Source organism: Ambystoma mexicanum, chromosome 2q, assembly GCF_040938575.1.
Source record: "Ambystoma mexicanum isolate Mex_15411 chromosome 2q, UKY_AmexF1_1, whole genome shotgun sequence".
NCBI lineage: Eukaryota > Metazoa > Chordata > Amphibia > Caudata > Ambystomatidae > Ambystoma > Ambystoma mexicanum.
In genome coordinates this window covers 1,180,595,764-1,180,616,315 of record NC_090924.1, presented here as the reverse complement: position 1 = coordinate 1,180,616,315, position 20,552 = coordinate 1,180,595,764, and the positions used below count along the sequence as shown (strand labels likewise).

Sequence of the window (20,552 nt, the reverse complement as noted above, 5' to 3'; positions counted from 1 at the left end):
GGCAGTGGGACCCCTGCAGCCGCACAGCTTCCCCAGGACGGTGGTCAGGCGGCAGCTCAACAGCATGTCTTTCAGGCTCCGGTGCTTCCAGTGCAACACCCAGTGGCGGCTCCACAGCTACCCCCTCAAGTCCAAGTAGGTGGTCAAGCTCCTGTGCCTCAGGGGCCACCGGTGGTGCAGCCAGTTGCTCAGCAAGGATTTCCTATCATTGCCCAAGCACGTGCCCATGCAGCCCCGCAGCCCATCCCCGAATTTGACGCATCGGGCCCACCATCCAGCATGGGGCCCAGGTGGAGGAGGTGGGTTGGGCGCCTCGATATGTACTTCAGGGCCGCCCAGGTGACGGATGATGACAGCAGGGTGGCAACTATGCTGTACTCCGCAGGGCCGTCGGTCCAGGAGATTTTTGAGTCGCTTCCTGCAGGGGATGGCTCTTATGACGCGGCCAAGGCGGCATTCCTGGCCCATTTTCTGCCCCTTGCCAACGTGGACTATGAAAGCTTTGTCATGCTATCGGCCAAGCAAAAGGAGGATGAAACACTGGACACCTTCTATGGTCGCCTATGTCGCCTTTCCCTGGGTTGTGCGTGGGGAGAGGCGGAGGACATGATGCGCACGATGCTAATTCAGGCGTGCTCCTCGGGCAAACTCAGGAGGCAGGTCCTGAGAGAGCCGGGTATCACTCTACCCCGCATCCTGGAACTAGGCCGGTGCCATGAGGTGGCAGAGGCTTGGGCAACCAAGATGGAGGCGGGGTCCCGCTCAATAAAGTCGGAGGAGGTGTGTGCCATGTGGCGCTGTGGCAGAGGAGTGAGAAGGCCTGGTGTGGGACCCCGTGACAGAGCAGGGAGAGCGGGGGAATTGTTCCAGAAGTGCGGATACAACCTTCCCCACCCGACGGAGTGTCCGGCGGCTGGAAGGACATGTGGTAGGTGCGGCCTGCCTGACCATTTTTCGAGTGTGTTAGGCAGCCCTGCCCGTGATGGTGCCGAGAGGCCCGGCTCGGATGTGGGTCCCGCACCAAAACCGACCACCAAATGTGGCCCAGGTGGACCAGGGCGGGGAGGATGACCAGGTGGACGAGGCAGAGGAGGAAGAGGAAGAAAACATTTTCTTTGGTTCCAGTGTGGAGATCCTGAGGGGGAAGAACAGGAGGCAACCAAGGTGTGTGGTGGAGGTCAATCACTCGCCGGTTCCGGTGCTGGTGGACACAGGAGCCTCAGTCAATGTGTTGGCCCGGGGGCACTATGATGCCCTCGACTCGCCCCCAAAGCTACTCACGCCGAGAGCCTGCATATTTGCATTTGGAGGATTGGAACCAATACCGCTGGACGGTGCCTTCGTGGCGAAGGTGGAGCATGAGGGCTCGCAGATCAAAGCCCGGTTCTATGTGACGCCCGTAAGCAACAACACTTTGCTGAGCTGTGCCGCCACCGAGGCTCTTGGAATTGTCAGTTTCGCATACTCAGTATACCTCGAGGACATCAATGATCTGCTCGACAAGTATGCCGCCCTCTTCAATGGCATTGGAAGGATGACCGGTGACCTGGTAAGGTTGCATATCGATGACTCTGTGCAGCCCATCGCCCTGAAACACGGCAGGGTACCGTTTCATCTGAGGGAGCAGGTTGATAAGGAGCTGGACAACCTGGTGAATCTCGACATCATCGAGAAGGTGGAGGGCCCGACCCCCTGGGTGTCCCCGATTGTTGTGGCTAGGAAGCCCAAACAAGCTGACTCTGTCCGGATCTGTGTAGATATGAGCCCAACAAGGCCATCAGGAGGGAGCGGCATCTCATCCCCACTATCGATGACATTATTGCGGAAGTACAAGAGGCTCGGTTCGTTTCCAAACTAGACCTCCGAGCAGGCTATCATCAGGTTGTCCTCCATCCTGAGTCCAGGTATATCACCACATTCACCACTCACTGAGGACTATACTGGTATAAGAGGCTGAGCTTTGGGGTGTCATCGGCTGCAGAGGTCTTTCAGAATATTATTCGGGGCGCCCTCGCAGATCTGGAGGGTGTCCTAAACATCAGCGATGACATTCTGATGTTCGCAAAGACCGAGGTGGACCATCTAAGAAAGCTGGGGAAGACCTTTGAGAGACTGCAATCGCTAGGCCTCACCCCTCACAGGGACAAATGCGAGTTCCTGCGCCCTTCCATCGAATTCTTCGGTTTTGTCTTCAAGAAGGGGGGGGGTGTCGCCGGACCCGAGGAAAACCCAAGATATTAATAAGGCACAGCCCCCCGAGTCGGTGGCTGACGTGAGGAGCTTCCTCGGCATGGTAACCTACTGTGGACGTTTCATCCAAAATCTCGCCTCTAGGTCTGAACCACTCAGGGCTCTGATGAAGGAGGAGTCAGCCTGGCACTGGGGCCCGCTCGAGCAAGCGGCCTTTGAGGACATCAAGAGCGCCCTGACAGCTGAGGACACCATGGCGTTCTTCGACCCGGCGCTGACATCCAAGATCATTGTGGACGCCAGTCCGTTTGGCCTGGGTGCCGTGCTGACCCAGGTGGACCGAGACGGGAGTATCCAGCCAGTGGCCTACACCAGCAAAGCGCTCTCCGAAACTGAACAAAGATACTCACAGATCGAGCGTGAGGCGCTGGCGGTCCTCTGGGGCTGCAGACATTTTCGGCTCTATGTCTTGGGGCGTCCAGTGACGGTGGTGACAAACCACAAGCCCCTGCTTCCCATTCTGACAGGGTCAGCCTCGAAACCACCGGCCAGAATCGAGAGGTGGATGCTTGCTCTTCTCGAATATGGGGTCACCCTGGTGTATCGGCCGGGGGCCAATAATGCGGCGGACTATCTCTCCAGACATCCGGGAGTGCGTGGGGGAGATGAGTATGACACCTGTGCGGAGGAGGCCGATGATCATGTCCGAATCGTGGTGGAGGCGGCCACGCAGAACGCAATGCCCCTGTCAGAACTGGAGGCGGCAGCTGCCGAGGACGAGTGCTTCCGGATTCTAAAGCACTCCATGCAGCAGGGCTCCTGGAAGTCTGTCCTGGAAGCTTTAGCGGGGCGGACCCAGGAGGCCAAGACAGGACTTGAGCAACTATGGAAGGTCAAGGAGGAATTGTCCTTCTCAGCATCGGGCCTGCTGCTCCGAGGTGACCGGATAGTGGTCCCCCAGTCCAAAGTAAAGGATGTGATCACCTTGGCCCACCATGGACACCAGGGCGCCGCAAAGACCAAGGCCAGGCTACGGCTGAAGGTCTGGTTCCCAGAGCTTGAGCGGAGAGTCAATGACTTTGTGGCGGCCTGTGTATGGTGCCAGGCGGCATCTCCTCTGCAGCGAGAGCCGGCCATCGAAGCAATGCCCGAGGCACGCGACCCTGGGAGGTCATCCATGCAGACTTCGGGTCAACGTCCATAGGAACCCATTTCCTTGTAATCGTCGACGAATATTCACGGAATCCAGAGGTGGAGTTTGTCAAATTGGTGGCCTTCGAACACGTGGTCGTGGCCGTGGAAAAAGTGTTTGCGGCCCATGGGTTCCCCCACACCTTGTGCTCAGACAACGGGTCGCCGTTCCAGAGTTAGCAGTTCTCGAAACTCATGGAGAGCTGCATGGTCCAGCATAGGAAGGTGTCCCCGTTGTGGCCTAGGGCAAATGGAGATGCTGGGAGACTGATGCGGACGCTCAATAAGACCTTCAGGATCACCCAGGGACAAGGACAGGCACTCCAACGAGCCCTATACCAGTTCCTGCGGGTGTACCTCACCACCCCACATGCATCCACGGGGGTGGCTCCGGCTGAGGCCCTGTTCAAGCGCTGCCCCAGGGGCCTACTACCCGAGGTTGGGGAGAAGGAGCCCGGGGTGATTGACAATCAACAGGTCGAGGTAGACCGGCGGGTGAGGATTGAACAGGAGAACCTGCGAAGGGGTCTCCAACCCCAGCGGCTCGAGCTGGGGGACGAAGTCCTCATCCGTAATCGACACCCTCATGGAAAGCTCTCGCTCCTCTATGAGCCGGAGCCATTGGACGTTGTGGCTGTGAAAGGTTCCATGGTGACGGCCTCTGACGGAAGATCTGCCGTCACCCGGAATGTCAGCTTCTTTAAGAAACTGGGTGATCCAAGAACTGAACCACCGCGGGAGCCGGACTTAATGGAGGTACCGGAAGACGGAGGAGTTTCCTCCAGCACACATGGGTCCCCTATCCGGGAGACATCGGCAGAAGGACTTCCCGTGCCGGAGGTAAGCGGGAGGTACCCCCAGAGGGCTGGGCGAGGGAAACCCACTTACCTCAGTGAATACGTGCTGGGACAGCTGGTTGGTCAACCTGAGTGAGGGGATCAGGGTGGCTGACATTAAAGGGGTTTTGGGCAAGTGTGGCGTGAAATGTAACAGTTAATTGTTTTAGTGGTTTGCGGTGTATATTAAAAAAACATTTGTGTGTCCTCCCGAAAAAGGAGGAGTGTGGCGCTGCCCCGTGACAGACGCGCACGCGGCGGCGTGACGTTGGATGCCGCCGCGTGCTGTATAAATAAACGGGGCGTTCCCGGCCGCGATAGAGCAACCGGGAAGCCCGAACTGTAAGGACGTGTGTCGAGTGTGGTCCTTACAGGGTGGCGGCTTACGGGACCGCATGGGGCCCAGGACACACCCCCAACATTCCCTCGCTGTGCCTGCTGTGGGACTCCTCTGCTTACCAACTCCCCTGCTGTTCTTATATCAGCGGGCCGCAAAGTGTGTTGTCAAGTGTGTCCAGTCTGCAGTCCCTGCTGGTCTTTCTTCCCTTGCTGTGCCTGCTGTGGGGCTCCTCCTTTTACAAACTCACCTGATGTGCCTTTATCAGCGGCTCCTCCCACGAAGCGGGCAGTGAAATGTGTTGTCAAGTGTATCCAGTGTGCAGTCCACGGCCCTGGGTGCCGTTTCCAACTCTGGTGACTTTGGCAAGTGCAAGCAGGCCGACTCATTATCTAAGAGCGCACAAAAACTTGTAAAATCGTATAGGGTGCACTAGAGACTGCAGGGTTTACGTTCCCTTTGATCTAGTCACCTCTTGTTTTAAACTTTTGCTTGTGGGAAATCCGGGTCACACATAAACAAAAGAAATTACTTTTATTCAGTTCCGCGGACATGAGACAGGGCCTCAGAAGCCAATCTGTCCAGGAGGATCAATCGGAACTAATAGTCACACAATGCAGTGGTAGCGCGCTCGCACTCTCGGAGCCTGCTCTGTTGGTATAAATTAACCAACCATCGAACCTTCAAGAGGAACGGATCGTGGCCACTTTAATACAAAATCTAGGTGGCAATCGTCCTCACCCCCTAATGAACTCTGTTTCAGTGACTCCGAGTAATAGGGATGCCAGACTATCGGAAGCCAAATGTTTTGGGACTCTGGCTTGCACAACGAAGTCATGCCAGGATCTTCACACACCAAGGTCCAATTCTACCTACTCACCTATCGCAGGACATAGAACTACAGACTACTTCTTTGCCAGATACACTGAAATTAAACCTATTGCTCCAGTTAAAGGAATTGCCATGTTGACCCATTCCATCATGACGGAGCAGAGAGCTACAGTCGGGAATAAAGATCTTAACGACCTTAATATAATTGAATTTGCAGATTTGGCTCTGGAAAATAATTTGGGCTCAGGTTCTGCTTCTGACTGCATTGCTGGACATGTAATCCAACAAACATGCGATGCATTCAACTTGGGCCGCCAACTAAATTAACTAATATTATTTACAACTATACAATTACAATACCTGGACGGTCATGCACGAATTAGGATAGAGGCATCTATTGAAGACACAGAAGCCTCTGGGGATGCTGCAATGCATCATACTTTGCGAGAGGTTGACCAGAGAATTCGATTGACTCATCCAACAGTTTATGCGCTCAATATGGTCCTGAGTTCATTTGTGAACCTATACGACAACATATGGAACGAGCTGAAGGCCAATACTTTAATTTTGTCTGAAGTCCACATTAAACTTGAAGCACTAGGATCTGGTTGCCAACTACAACCACCTAGACCACCTGACATTCAATGGAGGGGGACATCGGGCCAACCAACGAGAGTGCCCTGAGCATTCAAGCCCTATTGTTATGGACTATAACTTAGTGGAAATTGTCTCTGTCTTCCAGCTGTCTCCCCGTGCCGTTCAACATCTTAATTCCAATGTAGATGTTTCGCCGCTTAAGCCTCCTGTCCAAATACTGAATGGATTGACTGCAATAAATTGCATAGATTGCAAGTGATTTGGCCATGGAATCAAACTCCACTCCACTCCTAACCCGACCCTGCATTCTGAGGCTGTTGAGGTGGAAACTCAGTCAATCGTAATGATAAAATTGGCCGAGTCAAAAATGGCAAACATTGCTAGGAAATGAACGATACCCCTCTGGAAAAACATGCAATGCTCAACCACTATGGGATTCAAGAAGAACAGAGAACTTTCTCCATCTGTTATGTCTCCAATGATGGGAGAATGTAGAACAGAGGTGATAACTCCTAAACCATTGACTATGGACCTTTCTACTGCTCAGGAAGTATCCTCAATTGATTCTATTTCTCTATCAACTGTGGCATAACCAAGTAAACGTCCTTCTAGGTTAAATGCTGGAACACAGTCCGATCGAGTGGTCCCTTATTCTTCTTTACAGGTTAACCGAATTCTCCTATGGTCTATTAAACAGATTAATAATACTAAAGATCTGCTCCACCAGGTTGTTATGTTTTGTTATGGACAGTTATAGAGCGCAGTGGGTGATTGCAACAGGCAGGTACGCACCATCAATCAAGAGGAAAAGAGCAGAGTCCCAGCGTAACGGAAGAGGATGCAAGTTCCAATACCTGGCAATACCAGCGAAGTGTGATCGCCGGATGCAAGAAACAGGGATACAGGGTGAGGAAGCAGAGCAAGGGAGTGGGTGGGAACATACCAAGCAAATTTCGCCTGAGGATAGACTGGGCTCTTGTAGAAGGCGCAGTGGACTATACACAAGGCTTTAAAGTTGATCCTGCTGGCAATTGGCAGCCAGTGAAGAGCTTCCAGAGCAGCAGTGGCCGAAGAGAGCCGGGGAGCCCCAAGCGCCAGATGGGCCGCAGAATTCTGGAGAACCTGAAGGAGGTGGAACAGGTGCTTAAGTTGGACCAAGTGCACGGAATTACAGTAGTCAAGAGAGCCAGAGATGAGGGAGGAGACGACGATCGGGCAAAGGGAGGTCGGGAGAAAGGGAAGGACCTTACGCAAGAAACAGAGTTTGAAGTGAATAGCTTGGCAGACCAAACTCACCTGGGGGAGTAGAGAGAGAGAGTCAAGGAGAGTTTGACCTCCAGGTTTTTGACAATAAGCGAGGAGCTAGTGAGGGGCCCAAACTCTGGGATCCAGAAAGCATTAGACCAAAGAGATGTGTCGGAATGGGGGCCGACTAAAAGGACCTCTGTTTTGTCCCCATTGAGACGGAGCCAGTTGAGTACCATCCAAGCATGAATGGCAGAGAGGCAAGAATGGCAACGCAAGGCGGCGTCAGGCAAAGCCAGATCTAGTCACACCAAGATCTGTGTATCGTCGGCATAGAAATAATAGTGGAAACCAAAAGAGCGAATAAGCGAGAGGAGCGGGTGAATATAAACATTGAAAAGAAAGGAAGAGAGTTCTGATCCCTCTGCAGAAAAGGGGAAGAACAGAAGCCGTAAAAGGGGACAGAAACAGAGATTGAGAATGGTGAGTAAGGAAGGAAGTAAACTGTTGCAGAACTATGCCAGAGATGCACAGTTGGGAGAGCCTCTGGATCAGAATGGTGTGGTCTATGGTGCCAAACACAGCAGAGAGTTCCAGCAGTAGGAAGGCACCGATTCTCCCAACCCCTCGGTCTGCAATCTGTGCGAGTTCGTCAACAGCTGACACTAGGACAGACTCAGTGCCTTGGCTAGGCCTAAAGCTAGAATGAAAAGGATAGAGACAGCTGGAATTTTGGCAAAAGTGTGACGAGAGATTCAAGCAGTTTCATAGGGTAGGATAGAAGAGAAATAGCACGTTAGTTAGCTGGGAGAGCCGGATCCAGATTAGTTTTATTAGAAGGGGGATGACCAGTGCGTGTTTAAGAGAGGGAGGGATAACACCAATTGCCAGAGAAGAGTTAACAGAAGAGGACACCAGTGAGGCAATCTGGGGAATGATCTCTTACCGGCCCTGAGAGGAATGGGGTCTTCAGAGAAAACTGGGAAATGAGACCAGAGAGCCAGGGGCACAGAAGCAGAGCAAGCAGGTTGCAACACCAAATGGCAGTGAAGCTTACGCGGATGATAGGATGTGCTGGATTAACAATGGTATTACGAATCTGGGCGGCTCTCCACCGGGAGTTAATCACACAGAACTTGGAGTTGCTTGCCGGCCAACCCAGTGTGATATTATTACTAGATCACTTCCCTTATCTACTAACCAGGAAAATCTGTTAAACAGATTTTACTTCCCAGATAATCATGTGATTTCTCAGTTCCCAAACCGTGGTTTTAGGGGTACTCGGAGCTTCAAACAACCTAATCCTCAATTAAGAGAAAGCTCTATGGGGAGTTTATCGTCCAACCTGTACACAACTGAGTTTAGGGGTATCACAACTCTTTCGGAAATTACATATGTCTAGTTTAAAGCATTTAACTGGTGGAAGTGTGGAAGGGTTAGGATCAACTAAATCCAAGCCGTATAGCATCCTGCGACAAGCCAGGGCATATGATGTCCAGGTGGGCTCTTGTCCTTTAAACCAGGTGGGAATTAGGAAAGCAATGACTTCATACAATACTGATTTAGTGAGACAACGCCTAAGTGAGTTCAAATTGAAAGTGACCTGTCTTTTGGGTCAGGGTATCCCAGTGTGCTTAAACAGGGGTAATGTTCTGATGATCTTTGCCGGAATTCCAGCTTTAGATTTATCAACCTCTGCGGACCTAGATTGCATTGCATTCCCTGATCGAAGACACACTGAATGTTCCACCCTATACTTTAAATCCAATTTGGTGAAGGAGGATGTATATTCTGTTATGTTAGTGAATAGGAGGAAGGGGTTACTAAGCCATGCCCAGTTGCGGGCCTTTGAATAGTGGTTAATTCAACAGCCCATGACGCAAGATTAATCACAAATTGTAAAGAACGCAAAGCGGGTAACAATGTAGATTGGCCCTCACTCACATCAACTTTATAAAGAAAAGCAGATCCATAGTTGGCAAAGTGGTGACACTCTTGAGAAGAGATCTGTTTTTGAGCATTACGTCTTGGAATACTAGGGGTTGTCACCACCTGCTCAATAATCCTGCTACATCGCGTGTACTAAAGGAAGCAAATTGTATTCTGCTACAAGAAACTTGGTTGACTGAGATCCCTGTGTTGGATGGATACCAGGTTTTCACCCAACTGGCTAAACTGAGCAGGGCGGTAGAGCATCTGGAGCTTTGTTAATTGCTGTTAATTCAGCTTTGGGAATAACAGTTGCCCCCTATTTCGATTTGCCTTTTAGGGTTTATGTCTATTTCATTAACATCACAAAATGTGCACTTTAAACTCCTACTGCTTAATGTTTACTGGCATAAGGGGGTGGCTGACCTCAATACCTTTTTTATGGCTATTACTGATTTTGTGCAATCATGGACAACCATTAACCCCAACAGTAGGGTTTTATTGCAGGGGATTTTAATGCAAACTGTTTTTTTCCCGGACTTGGAAAATTATCTTTCTTATATGTCATGAGATATGTTTCCCCACAATTTCAAATCCCAAGCAGGAAGGAGGTGGTATTTGGCTATGGAGGCGTTGAGGTATTATGCCTTAAAAGGGATTGCACATGGAAATGAAGTCGATCAGTCAACATGTCATAGAGGTGACGGCTCATTGATTTTAGACTATATTTTTGTTGATTTTTGTTTGTCAAATTGTTCCATTTTTAATGTTTTTAGGAATAATTGGAGTGATCATGGTATTTTAAGAGTTGAATTTATCATTGTATTAACTGCCAGAGAACGGACCAGACTGCCACTGTTAAGATCAATTACTGCAGGTAAATGCCATCCAATGGTCTGAGCCAAATATTGGAATTCTGAACTCAAGAATTACACTGAATTATGTGATCTACCTCCTTTGAATGGACATTGGATGTTTTTAATGTTAAGCATTTCAATGATTTTATGCTAGAAAGGGTTAATAGAGTAAAATGTAATTCTGAATTCAGACCAATTACATTTTCTACAACTCCTCATATCTACAATGAAGACTTGGCTTTAGTAAAACGCAATATGCGCATATAGAGATCAGGAAAATTAAGGCTCTATCTGTTGACTTGGAGATAGCCTGTATTATGAAAACAAAACAAAACAAAAGTACAGGAATTACTTTAAGTCAAGAAGAGCCTGTTTGGTGCAGAACGACGCTGAATGCATGCTCGAATTATGGTGAACTCCAACGTGGGGGCCTTCTGGTCCCTGATTAATAAACAAGATGCTGCATTGTCAATCTCTCAATTGAATGCGGATTCTGAACAGCAGTGGATTAAGTTCTTTTTGGATTTATATGGAACTGACATTAAATCTAAAGACAATTATTTGCTTTTTAGGACCAATCAACCTGATAATGTTGCTTGACTTTGAAATAGGAGTTATTCAACATTTATTGAAAAAATGCAAAAAGTCTCGAGCACCGGGCCCGAATGGCCTTACCAATAACGCGTTTAAGGCTGATGTGTCTAACTGGGCCAACGGGCTATTTTTGCTTTTTGAGAGTATACTTAACATTTTAGCTTTTCCAGACTCCTAGAGTACTGCTGATATAGTGCCAATATTTAAGAAAGTCTGTAGGTTGGAGCCTAAAAATGACTGGCCTATTGCTTTAATAAACACTGACTGTAAGATCTTTGACTCACTGCTACGAACTCATTTGGAGAAATGGGCCATAACCAAAAAGAGGCTAAACAAATTAGACAGGCTTCCGTAAAGGATATTCCACAAATATTAATGGTCTAATTGCAGGGTCACTCCATGAAACAGCCTGGTCTGAGCCTAGAGGTTGCACTTATTTGGCCTCAATCGGCCTCTCAGCAGCTTTTGACCGAGTAGATCAAAACAGACTATGGGCATAGTTTGACGGTTGAGGTCTGCCGCAAGGCTTTCTGCTTCTTGTGATGGGTGTATATGAAAACTCATGTATTCGGCTCAGATTGAATAAAGAAGGGGACCTGTCCAGTAGTATACGTTCCTATGTTGGTTTAAGGCAGGGATGCATTTTAGCCCCCTTCCTGTTTAACCTATATGTGTCTGATGAAGCTGAATCCCTTGCTGAAGTGGGTCACATTATTCCTAGAGTTGGCCCCTGTAAAGTGTCATGGATGGCCTATGCCAATCATTTTTTATTGCTTGGTAACACCAGGGTTGGATTGCAAAGACTCTTTTCTATTTGCTCTAACTATGCCAAAAAAATGGGTTATTAATTAACCCTACTAAAACTAGGATTTTGGCTATTTCAAAGGCAAGGAAAAAAGGTAGTTGGTCCTGCACTGTGGAAAATACGGTGATTAAGACGAGTTCTAGTTTCACTTACCTGGGATTTCATTTTAGTGTCCAACCAGGTATGAAGAACATTGGCGAGATCTTGTTACAAATGACAAAGATGCTCCAAAACCTGATAGATCGAAAATGTGTCTGATTCTCATTTAAACCGACGCGGATATTTTATGGGGGCAAAATTGGCCCTAAACTTATATATGGCCTTGATTTATATGACAACACTATATTTAAATTATTGGATCAGATTGAGGGCAAGTTGTGGTGTTGAGTACTAAAGGTTCCAAATGCGAATCCACTAGCTGCTCTTAGATTTGAGCTAGGAATTACTTCACTAAGAGCAAGTGTTCAATGGCGCTTGTTACTTTTATTTTCTAAAATGATTTCACCTATTCCTGATTCTTTATATAAGGATATGGGAGCATTGTTAAAGAGTGTAAAGACTCCTCCAAAAGTAAAAAGGGCTTTGTTTGATCTATACTGGGTTACCACGACAGATGTTTCATTCTTACTCCCCTATGAGGTCTCTATCACATGAACACAAAAGACAGGGGATGCTATCTTTTTTGTTAACACAGTTTCTGAATCGTTTTATTAGACTCATTTTATTAAGGCTTTGTTGAAATTTGCTTTTAACAAAAGACTTAGGAGAAATGTTATCACTCAAACTAACAGTGGTTGAAGATTTTGTAATGAGGACGTTCCAACCGAATCAATTAAACATCTGGTGCTGTACTGTAATAAGTTCATTGACTGCAGGAAGATGTTCCTGGGTAAACTTCTAACAGACTGTATCATACCTGCGGATGAACATTAATGGATGAGATGTTTAAATATTCACAATGTTTTGGATGGACTAACGGTGGCGGCTTTTATCAAGAATATGAACTTGTTGTAATTCCACTATGGTTAATTTGATGTAATTCTGTGTCAAAACCAATGTTTATTGATACATGTCTTTAGATATGCACTCTAGATTATTCTCTATGAAATGGTTTTAGATGTCTTGGATGTTTTACCATTATTGTTGCTTTATTACTTTTTATTGATGATTTCTATTGATCTGATGGTTTTGTTTCTTTATAAAGGTTCTTTTTTTATAAACCTAATACAAATATATAAAATAATAAATAGAGGTCATTTAATGACCCAAGATCTCACCTAAGTTTAGCTTTTCTATGGTCTTTTGCTTCAGGTGTTACCAGTCACAATTCCCAAACGTAATCCCAACCCCTTGAATCTTTTTGCCCTTGGATCACTTGGCAAGGCAGTTAATGAATTGAGTCCATTTTCGTTGACGTTCTGCCTCCCCTTTCCAGGCGTCTAGGGTGCTTTGAGGCTTATTACTTAGGTCCAACTTGGGATTCAGGCTTCTTGCAAACAAATGAGGACAACTCGCCTCTTGAGTGGCAGTTAAGGGGCATCTTGTTAGCCAATGACCCCACCCATGGCTGGTGTCTCTAAAATAATAAAATACCTGCTTTCTGAAGGGCATTCCAGGGCATTTTCTTCATTCCTTTTCTTTTAAGGTCAAGTCTACTCCTTATTGTCAGACTCCATTCCTACCCTGACCAGAGGAGTTTTCTTCTCTGAAAACTATGCTGGTTTTCAATGCATATGCATATGCATAATCCTTTTTTGGCTAAAGGCACAGTACTGTCACCTTTGGCTCTCCAGATGTTTTTCTATTTATTTACAATATATATATATATATATATATATATATATATATATATATATATATATATATATTGAAAACTCCATACCTAAATGTATGTATTGCAAGGCACTATTACCCGAAGGTTTCTCAGTTCTCGTTCGACAGTGCGGATGCCAGTTAGAACAGGAAGGTCTTCAGTTCCTGTCGAAAAGTCGTAAGATTATCAATCTTACTGATGGCTAATGGGTGACGATTTCAGAGTTTGGCGGTCAGTACAGCGCTAGATTTACCAAAGGCTTTAACTTGTTTGGAAGGATGGATAAACATAATATTACAATGTGAGGAATGCTAGGGTCTGCAATATGAAATCCACATAAATCAGTGCTTGATGTAAAGTGGAGAAAAACCATAGAGAGATTTGGGGACCAACGAGTGCAATTTGAAAGAGATTCTACTGGCCAGTGCAATCTCCTTAGAACAGGGGTGATATGAGCAGACCAGGTCTTATTGGTTACAATTATGGCCATATTGTTCCGCAGAACCTGAGGTTTGTGAATAGAGGGCAGAAAGGACCTAGCACATAAAGAATTACAATAGTCTAATCTGGATCCAGCAAGAGCCAAGATGGAAAAATTGTGTTCAGAGAGAAAAAGGCCTAAATTGTCAAAGTAACATCAAATAGTAATTGAAATGTTTCAATGTATAGATAATTTGAGGTGCCATAGAGAGAGTACAGTCAAAAATCATTCCCAATGATTTCACTTTATTTTGTATTTGTATTTTAATGATAGGTTCCCCTAGGATAAGTTAACGAAGATTTAGAGAGTGCAGAGGCGACCAGCAAAAGTTCTGTTTTGCCTTTATTCAGCCCTAGCTAGTTTTGGGCCATCCAACGTTCAGTGGAATTATAAATAGACTGAATGTGTGCAGAATTAGAAGCAGGGTCTTGATTTAGGCAGACAAACGAGTGTCGCCTGCTTAGTTCTGAAATGTTGCCCCCAATTTGGCTAGAAGGTCATGCAAGGGCTTCATGTAAAATGTTAAAAAACATTGTGGATAAGCATGAGCCCTGAGGGACTACAGATTCCACTGGTTATGGGCCTGATGCACAGGGACCCACATTAACGCACAATGTGCGCTGTGATAAGAAAGATGAGTCCTTTCACTGCTGAGTCTGATGCCGCAGCAACCCCCTGAAAGCACTGGCACAGTATAGACTGATAAATGGTATCAAATGCTGCAGAGAGGTCGATGAGCATCAAGAGACCAACATGCCCCTGATTTATTAAATATAAAAAGGTGTCCTTAATATCCAAGAGGGAAGTTTCAGTAACCCAGACTGCCGATCCCCAAGGAGTTGGAAAGAGTTCATATGGTCTTGAAGTTGGAGTAAAGCGGAACCGTCTAATATCTTTAACAAAAATGGTAGGTTAGAGATCGGGTGATAATTGGAACAGTCATGTCTTGCCAGGGATGGCTTCTTCAGGATAGGTGTAAGCCAAGCTTTTTTAAGCTTGGTGGGACTCAAACCCTCATTTAATGAGGAAATGAGACCGCAGAGTAGAAGACAGAGATGTTGAGCAGTCCTTAATAATTAGAGCTGGGCAAGGGTCACCAGGACAGGTTGTTGGTTTGAGTAATAAAAAGGATGTTCTCAGTATTGGGTTCAGAAACAGGGTGAACATTAAAACGAGGAGAGTCTTTTAATTAGAGAGTCCTTAGGTGCATCAATGGCAGTCTGTGACTGATTACAAGACTCTTGCATAATGCCACCATTTTCTCTAATGCTTAGAATTGTATCTTTGAAAAACGTCTGAATTTTGCCCAGCCAGGTCAGGGAGTTAACTGTCGGTACGGCACAGCTGAAGACCCAGCATTTTTTAAGTTATTGAAGATTTTAAAGTGTACTTTATGAAATTGTGATGCTGATTCTATGGAGTGGGCATAAAAAAATGTCTGGGCCTCAGCTATAGCTAATTTATAAACGATTTTGTTTTATTTAAGGGATTTTTTTAATAAGATCATTTGGTTCTCTGCTCCACCTTTGCTCCAGGCACATAAGAGACTTTTTTAACACAGCCATTTCATGATAGAAACATTCCTTACTAAGATGTCAGGCTTCTAGATGGGCAATGGAGTCCACTATCTGGGAGTTGAAAAGATCCACAAGCTGCTTAGTGGTAGATGTAATTAATCCCACGGAGTCCTCACAAAGACCCTGCCTAATGTCTCCTGCCAGGTGGCCAGGGAAAGGCAGACACTTTTTTGTTTATTTTAAAATGTTTTTATTGGCATTTCAAAAAATACAATAGGAAGTGACAACTGCCATGTGTTCCTATGGGTAAGGGAGAGGAGGGAGGGAGGGGGGGGGGGAAGAACAGGGAATGAGGAAAGGCAGGGGAGGAAACTACAAAACAATAAGATATCTTAAAACAAACAACAGTGGTGGTCGTGCTCCGATGTTTGCTTCCAGGGTTAATCTAGCCGGGGTACGGGGCAGGTGAGTTGGCCTCTGCAATGAGGTGTCGAGTTTGCTGGGTGGGGTGGGTCATTATCACGGGGTCACAGTTCCAAATGAATTTCCAACTTTCGTGGGTAGGCTGGCATTATTCACGGAGGTTTGTCGTCGAATGGATGGAACATGTCCCATAACAGAGTCTTCCAGGCTTCGTAGGTCATGACTGGGCCTTCCCCCGTCTTGGTAATTCCCTCTCCCCATAGTCTAGTTTCGGCATCCGACCAGTGTTCTAGTTCCTTAAGCCAGGTGTCGTAACGGGGGCCAGTGGAGGATTTCTATGTCGAGGCAATTGCTCGCTTAGCCAGTATACATACCATGTCCATAAATTTGATGATGTGCCTGATCTTGCCAATCCGAGCAAGCAGTCCTTTGGGGTCCACTCACAGCGGGTGAGTCTCACCCTTCTACATGCTTGTTCAATTTTGGACCAGAAATGTTGTACCTTTGGGCAGTTCCAAAACATGTGCCATTCCTGCTTCCTCTGAATTGCACCGGGGACATCGGGGAGCAGGGGGTTTGCTGAATTTCACGATTCTGCTGGGGGTCATATATGTTCTGTGGAGGACGTTTAGTTGTATTAGTCTGAATCTTGCATTTCTGGATACTTCTCTGGGGTATTGTAGGATTCTGCCCCATTCCTGTTTGGTAATTTTATTTCCCAGGTCTATTTCCCATGAGCCCTGTAGGACTCTGCTCCTGGGGTTAGGCCTGTCTGTGAGCTGGGTGTATATTGTAGAGGTCGGTTTCCAGCCATCTCCCAGGTTATGCATTAGGGTTACGGTCTGATCCGGTTCTGGTTCACCCAGCCCTTCACTCCATTTCTGTTTTTCCACTTCTCTGATGTTTCGGTAACAGAGGTGTTGGCCTTTGGGGAGTCCCTCGTCATGTACCAGGGAGTCAAAGTCTCAGAAGGAGTTGCCTTCGTACATATCACCCCAAGTGTAAATACTGTGCCTTTCTCATAGTCTCATGAGGGCAAGTTCATCTCTATTAGCGCAGGCGTCAGCAATCAATGGCATCTCTGGGGAGTCTGGGTTCTTAGACTTTTGCAGTTTCAGTGCGTATTCCATACCTTACGACCCAGCTGGTTAAGCAGGGGAACATCTGCAAAGTGCTTCCATCAGACCCAGATAATTTCTTTCAGTCGCACTGGTGTTATTAAGTGGCTCAAGAGAGCAGTCTCTGAGTTGGGATCGTCTGCGAGCCACTTGGCTACGAAGGTAAGTTGGGCCGCCAGAAAGTATCTTTCCAGATCTGGGAGCTGGACTCCGCCTGCCTTGTATGGGAGTTTTCACATGTCCAAGGTGAGCTTGTGTCTGGAGTTCCCCCACACCAAATCCTTCAGTAGTGTGTCCAGTAGCCGGAAGAAGGCGGCCGGTATATAATAGTGGATATTCTGGAAGAAGTACAGGAAGCGAGGTAGTACTATCATTTTAGTGATGGCCACACGGCCCATCATCGACAGTGGGAGCCTGGACCAGAACCTCATTGATTTTTTGAGCCTTCACACTGCCACTAGGGTGTTGCCGCTGTGTGACTGCTCAGGGGTGTGCCAGATGTTTATACCCAGGTATCTGAATGTGTGTGGCTCTCATTTTATCCCAACTTCAGGGAGTGCCGATGTGTGGGAACCTACCAGCCCCACTAGTGGGAATAAGCAAGACTTCTCTGGGTTAAATGCTATTCCTGTTATTTTTGCGAAGTTACGCAGTACCTCCAGGATCGTGGGTATGTTAAGCTGTGGGTCCCTTAAATAGAGTAGAACGTCATCTACTTACAGGGAAATCACATGATATTGATCCCTTATTTTTATGCCTGCATCAAAGAATTGTTTCATAATAAATATAGCCAGCAGCTCTAACTCACGGATATATAACATTGGAGAGAGGGGGCATCCCTGCCTGGTGCCCCTCTGTATGTCCCATGGAGCAGACACCATTCTCCCTGTTTGTACCCAGGCCCTCTGTGACTTGTATAGAATCTCAATCCAATGGATGAAGTCCCTGCCCAGGCCGAATTGTTTTAGGGTAGCTAAGAGCCACTCCCAATATATGGAATCAAACGCTTTGATCGCATCCAGGGAGACTACTGCGTAAGGTTCCTGCAAGCCTGTTGATTGTGCTATGATGTGCTGTAGCCTACGTAAATTGGCTGTTGTGCTACAGCAAGGGACAAACCCGTTCTGATCCCCATGCACTAGGGTCCCGATAACTTTCGAAAGTCTGTTGGCCAGTATGGTAGTAAAGATTTTATATTATAATTAAGGATGGCTATTGGTCTGTAAGAGCCACACTCCGCTGTGGGCTTCCCAGGTTTGGATAAGGGATTACTAGGGTCTCTTTCATACTACTTGGTAGCTCTCCAGTCTCAAAGGCTTCCATGTAGGTCTCATGTAAAATTCAGGTTAGCTCAGCGGCGAACGTTTTATAGAACTCTGGGGGTAGCCCGTCGCCCCCCGGGGTTTTACAGGAGGCCAGTGCCTTAATCGCCACCCGTATGTCTTTGGGTGTGAGTTCCTGGTTTATTGTTTCTCTCTGGGCTTCATCTAGTGTGGGGAGACCTATTTCTTCTAGAGTATCGAGAATGACATCTTGGGGAACAATGGAGTAATTGTCACGGAATTCCCCCTTCTCACCTGGGAGAGATCCTTGTAGGATTTCTTGGGCGTTGTCTTCTTACGCACGGACCTGGTCTTGTATAAACCTGGGCGAGCCTCTTCTGGCTCCAGCGTGTGTTCAGAGCTCTAGGATTCAGACACTCCGGGATCCAGGAACGAAGAGGGTAAGCACACAGCACACGAGTCCGGGAAACAAGGAGGAAGGCGAGGGTAATGGGAATGGAATTAGGAGGTCCAGGAACAAGGACAACAGTGTAGCGAACTACGGAGCACACATCTAGTCGCTGCTTGCAGTAGCATTGAGACGCGCGGGGCGTGGCCTATTTGTAAATACGCTACGTCTGACGTAAGGACAAGGAAGATGTTGCACATTAGACGGCCATGTTGGGAGTATCAAGGAGTGCAAGCCACGTTGTGACAAGGACCATGAGGTCCAAAAATGGCGTGTTCTGCGGATCATGACAGCATGCCCCCTCCGAAGACTCGTTCCACCGGGTTTTCCCGGGTATATGAGATGCTATCTTCCGAGCAATCGAGGGGTATTCAGGTTAGAAGCTGGTTCCCAGGTTCTTTCACTTGGAGGATATCCTTTCCATTCAACCAGGTATTGAAGGTGACCCCGTTTATACCTGGAATACCTGGAATTGCATATTCGGGACACTTCATATTCCACTTGGTCGTCCACCACCACCGGAGGGGGTCTGCAAGATTTCCGGGAAGATCGGATGTAGGGTTTTAATAAAGAAGTGTGAGTAGCTTGAGTCGGTATGAGACAGTATTTATGATTTCCTTGACGGGAAATGGACCATAGTACCGGGGGGCCAGTTTGTTTGGCCGTAAGTGTCGGGGTAGTAGCTTCGAGGACAACCAGACTTGATCACCAACTGCATATGAAGGCCCTGGTCTTCTTTTAGAATCAGCATTTTGTTTAGTTCGTATTCTGGCCTTCTCTAAGTGTTCCTTGGCTTCCTTGTGTACATTGATGATTGTTTCCATCCAGGAGTCAACAGTAGGAACAGGTGTGGGATGTGGAAGAACAGAGGGTAACACTGATGGATGGAATCCTTGTCTGCAATAAAAGGGGCTGGTGTTGATTGCCGAATGATCGGAATTGTTGTACGCAAACTCAGCCACGGGTATTAGGAGCGACCAGTCGTCCTGAACCTTAGTGGCAAAACAGCGAAGGTATTGTTCCAGGGTCTGGTTTACACGTTCCGTAGCTCCATTGGTTTGTGGATGATAACCTGATAGAGAGCGCGTTGGATTCCCAGAATGCGACAGAGATGTTTCCAGAATTGTATTGAGGTCCTCGGTCTGATATGATCTTGGAAGGAAGTCCATGTAGGCGGAAAATGTGTTCCAGGAAGATTCCAGCTAGCTCTGATGAGGACGGTAGTTTATGCAGGGGTGTAAAGTGAGCAATGTGAGTGAACAAGTCAATGGTAACCATGATAGTCGTGTATCCCCTGGAAGGTGGCAATTCCACAATGAAGTCTGTAGCGATGAATTCCCATGGTCTTGTTGGTAGAGTAGGTTGTAGTAGGAGACCTGCTGGTCTCTTGTTGTCGTGTTAGTTCTGACTACAAATAGAACAGGCTTGGATGTACAGTTGTACGTCTGTCTTCATTCTAGGCCACCAAAATTTTCTTTGTATAAGACGGAGGGTGTTGGTGATGCCACGATGTCCAGAATGAAGGGTATTGTGGCAGAGGTTGATTATCCTTTGTTGTAATTTCTGTGTGGGGATGACTAGAGCATTATCCTTGAACAAGTATCCATCCTTGATTCTTAGATTCCATTGATTCTTCCTTGAAATATCCTTCCAGAGTTCAGAGCATTGGGCATTGGGATTGTATCCGAATTTCTTCGAGGAGACTGACTGCCTGGGCTACAATCTTGGGATAGGTCCGGTCTTCAATTGTTTCGTAGTCATGACGTCGGGATAAGGCATCAGCAATTATGTTCTGTGATCCGGGGACATGATGGATGTGGAGCTGGTACTGGGCAAAGAAGAAGGCCCAACGGGCCTGACGACTGTTCCTACACTCCAAGGATTATAGAACTTGAAGATTCCGATGGTCCGTGCGGACCTGGACTGGATGTCTCACTCCCTCCTGGGAGGTAGGCGTCGCCATTTGGTGAAGGCTTGACGGATGGCTAACAGTTCCTTTTCCACGACAGAGTAATGTGTCTCACTGGGAGTCAGAGTTCTTGAAAGATAAGTAATGG

General features: G+C 47.2%; 1 protein-coding gene across 8 annotated transcripts in view; it reads right to left on the bottom strand.

Moving 5' to 3' along the window:
• Positions 1-20,552, bottom strand: part of CACNB2 (calcium voltage-gated channel auxiliary subunit beta 2) — a 1,556,216-nt gene that overhangs the window by 134,776 nt on the left and 1,400,888 nt on the right. The gene's annotated exons all lie outside the window — the stretch shown is intronic.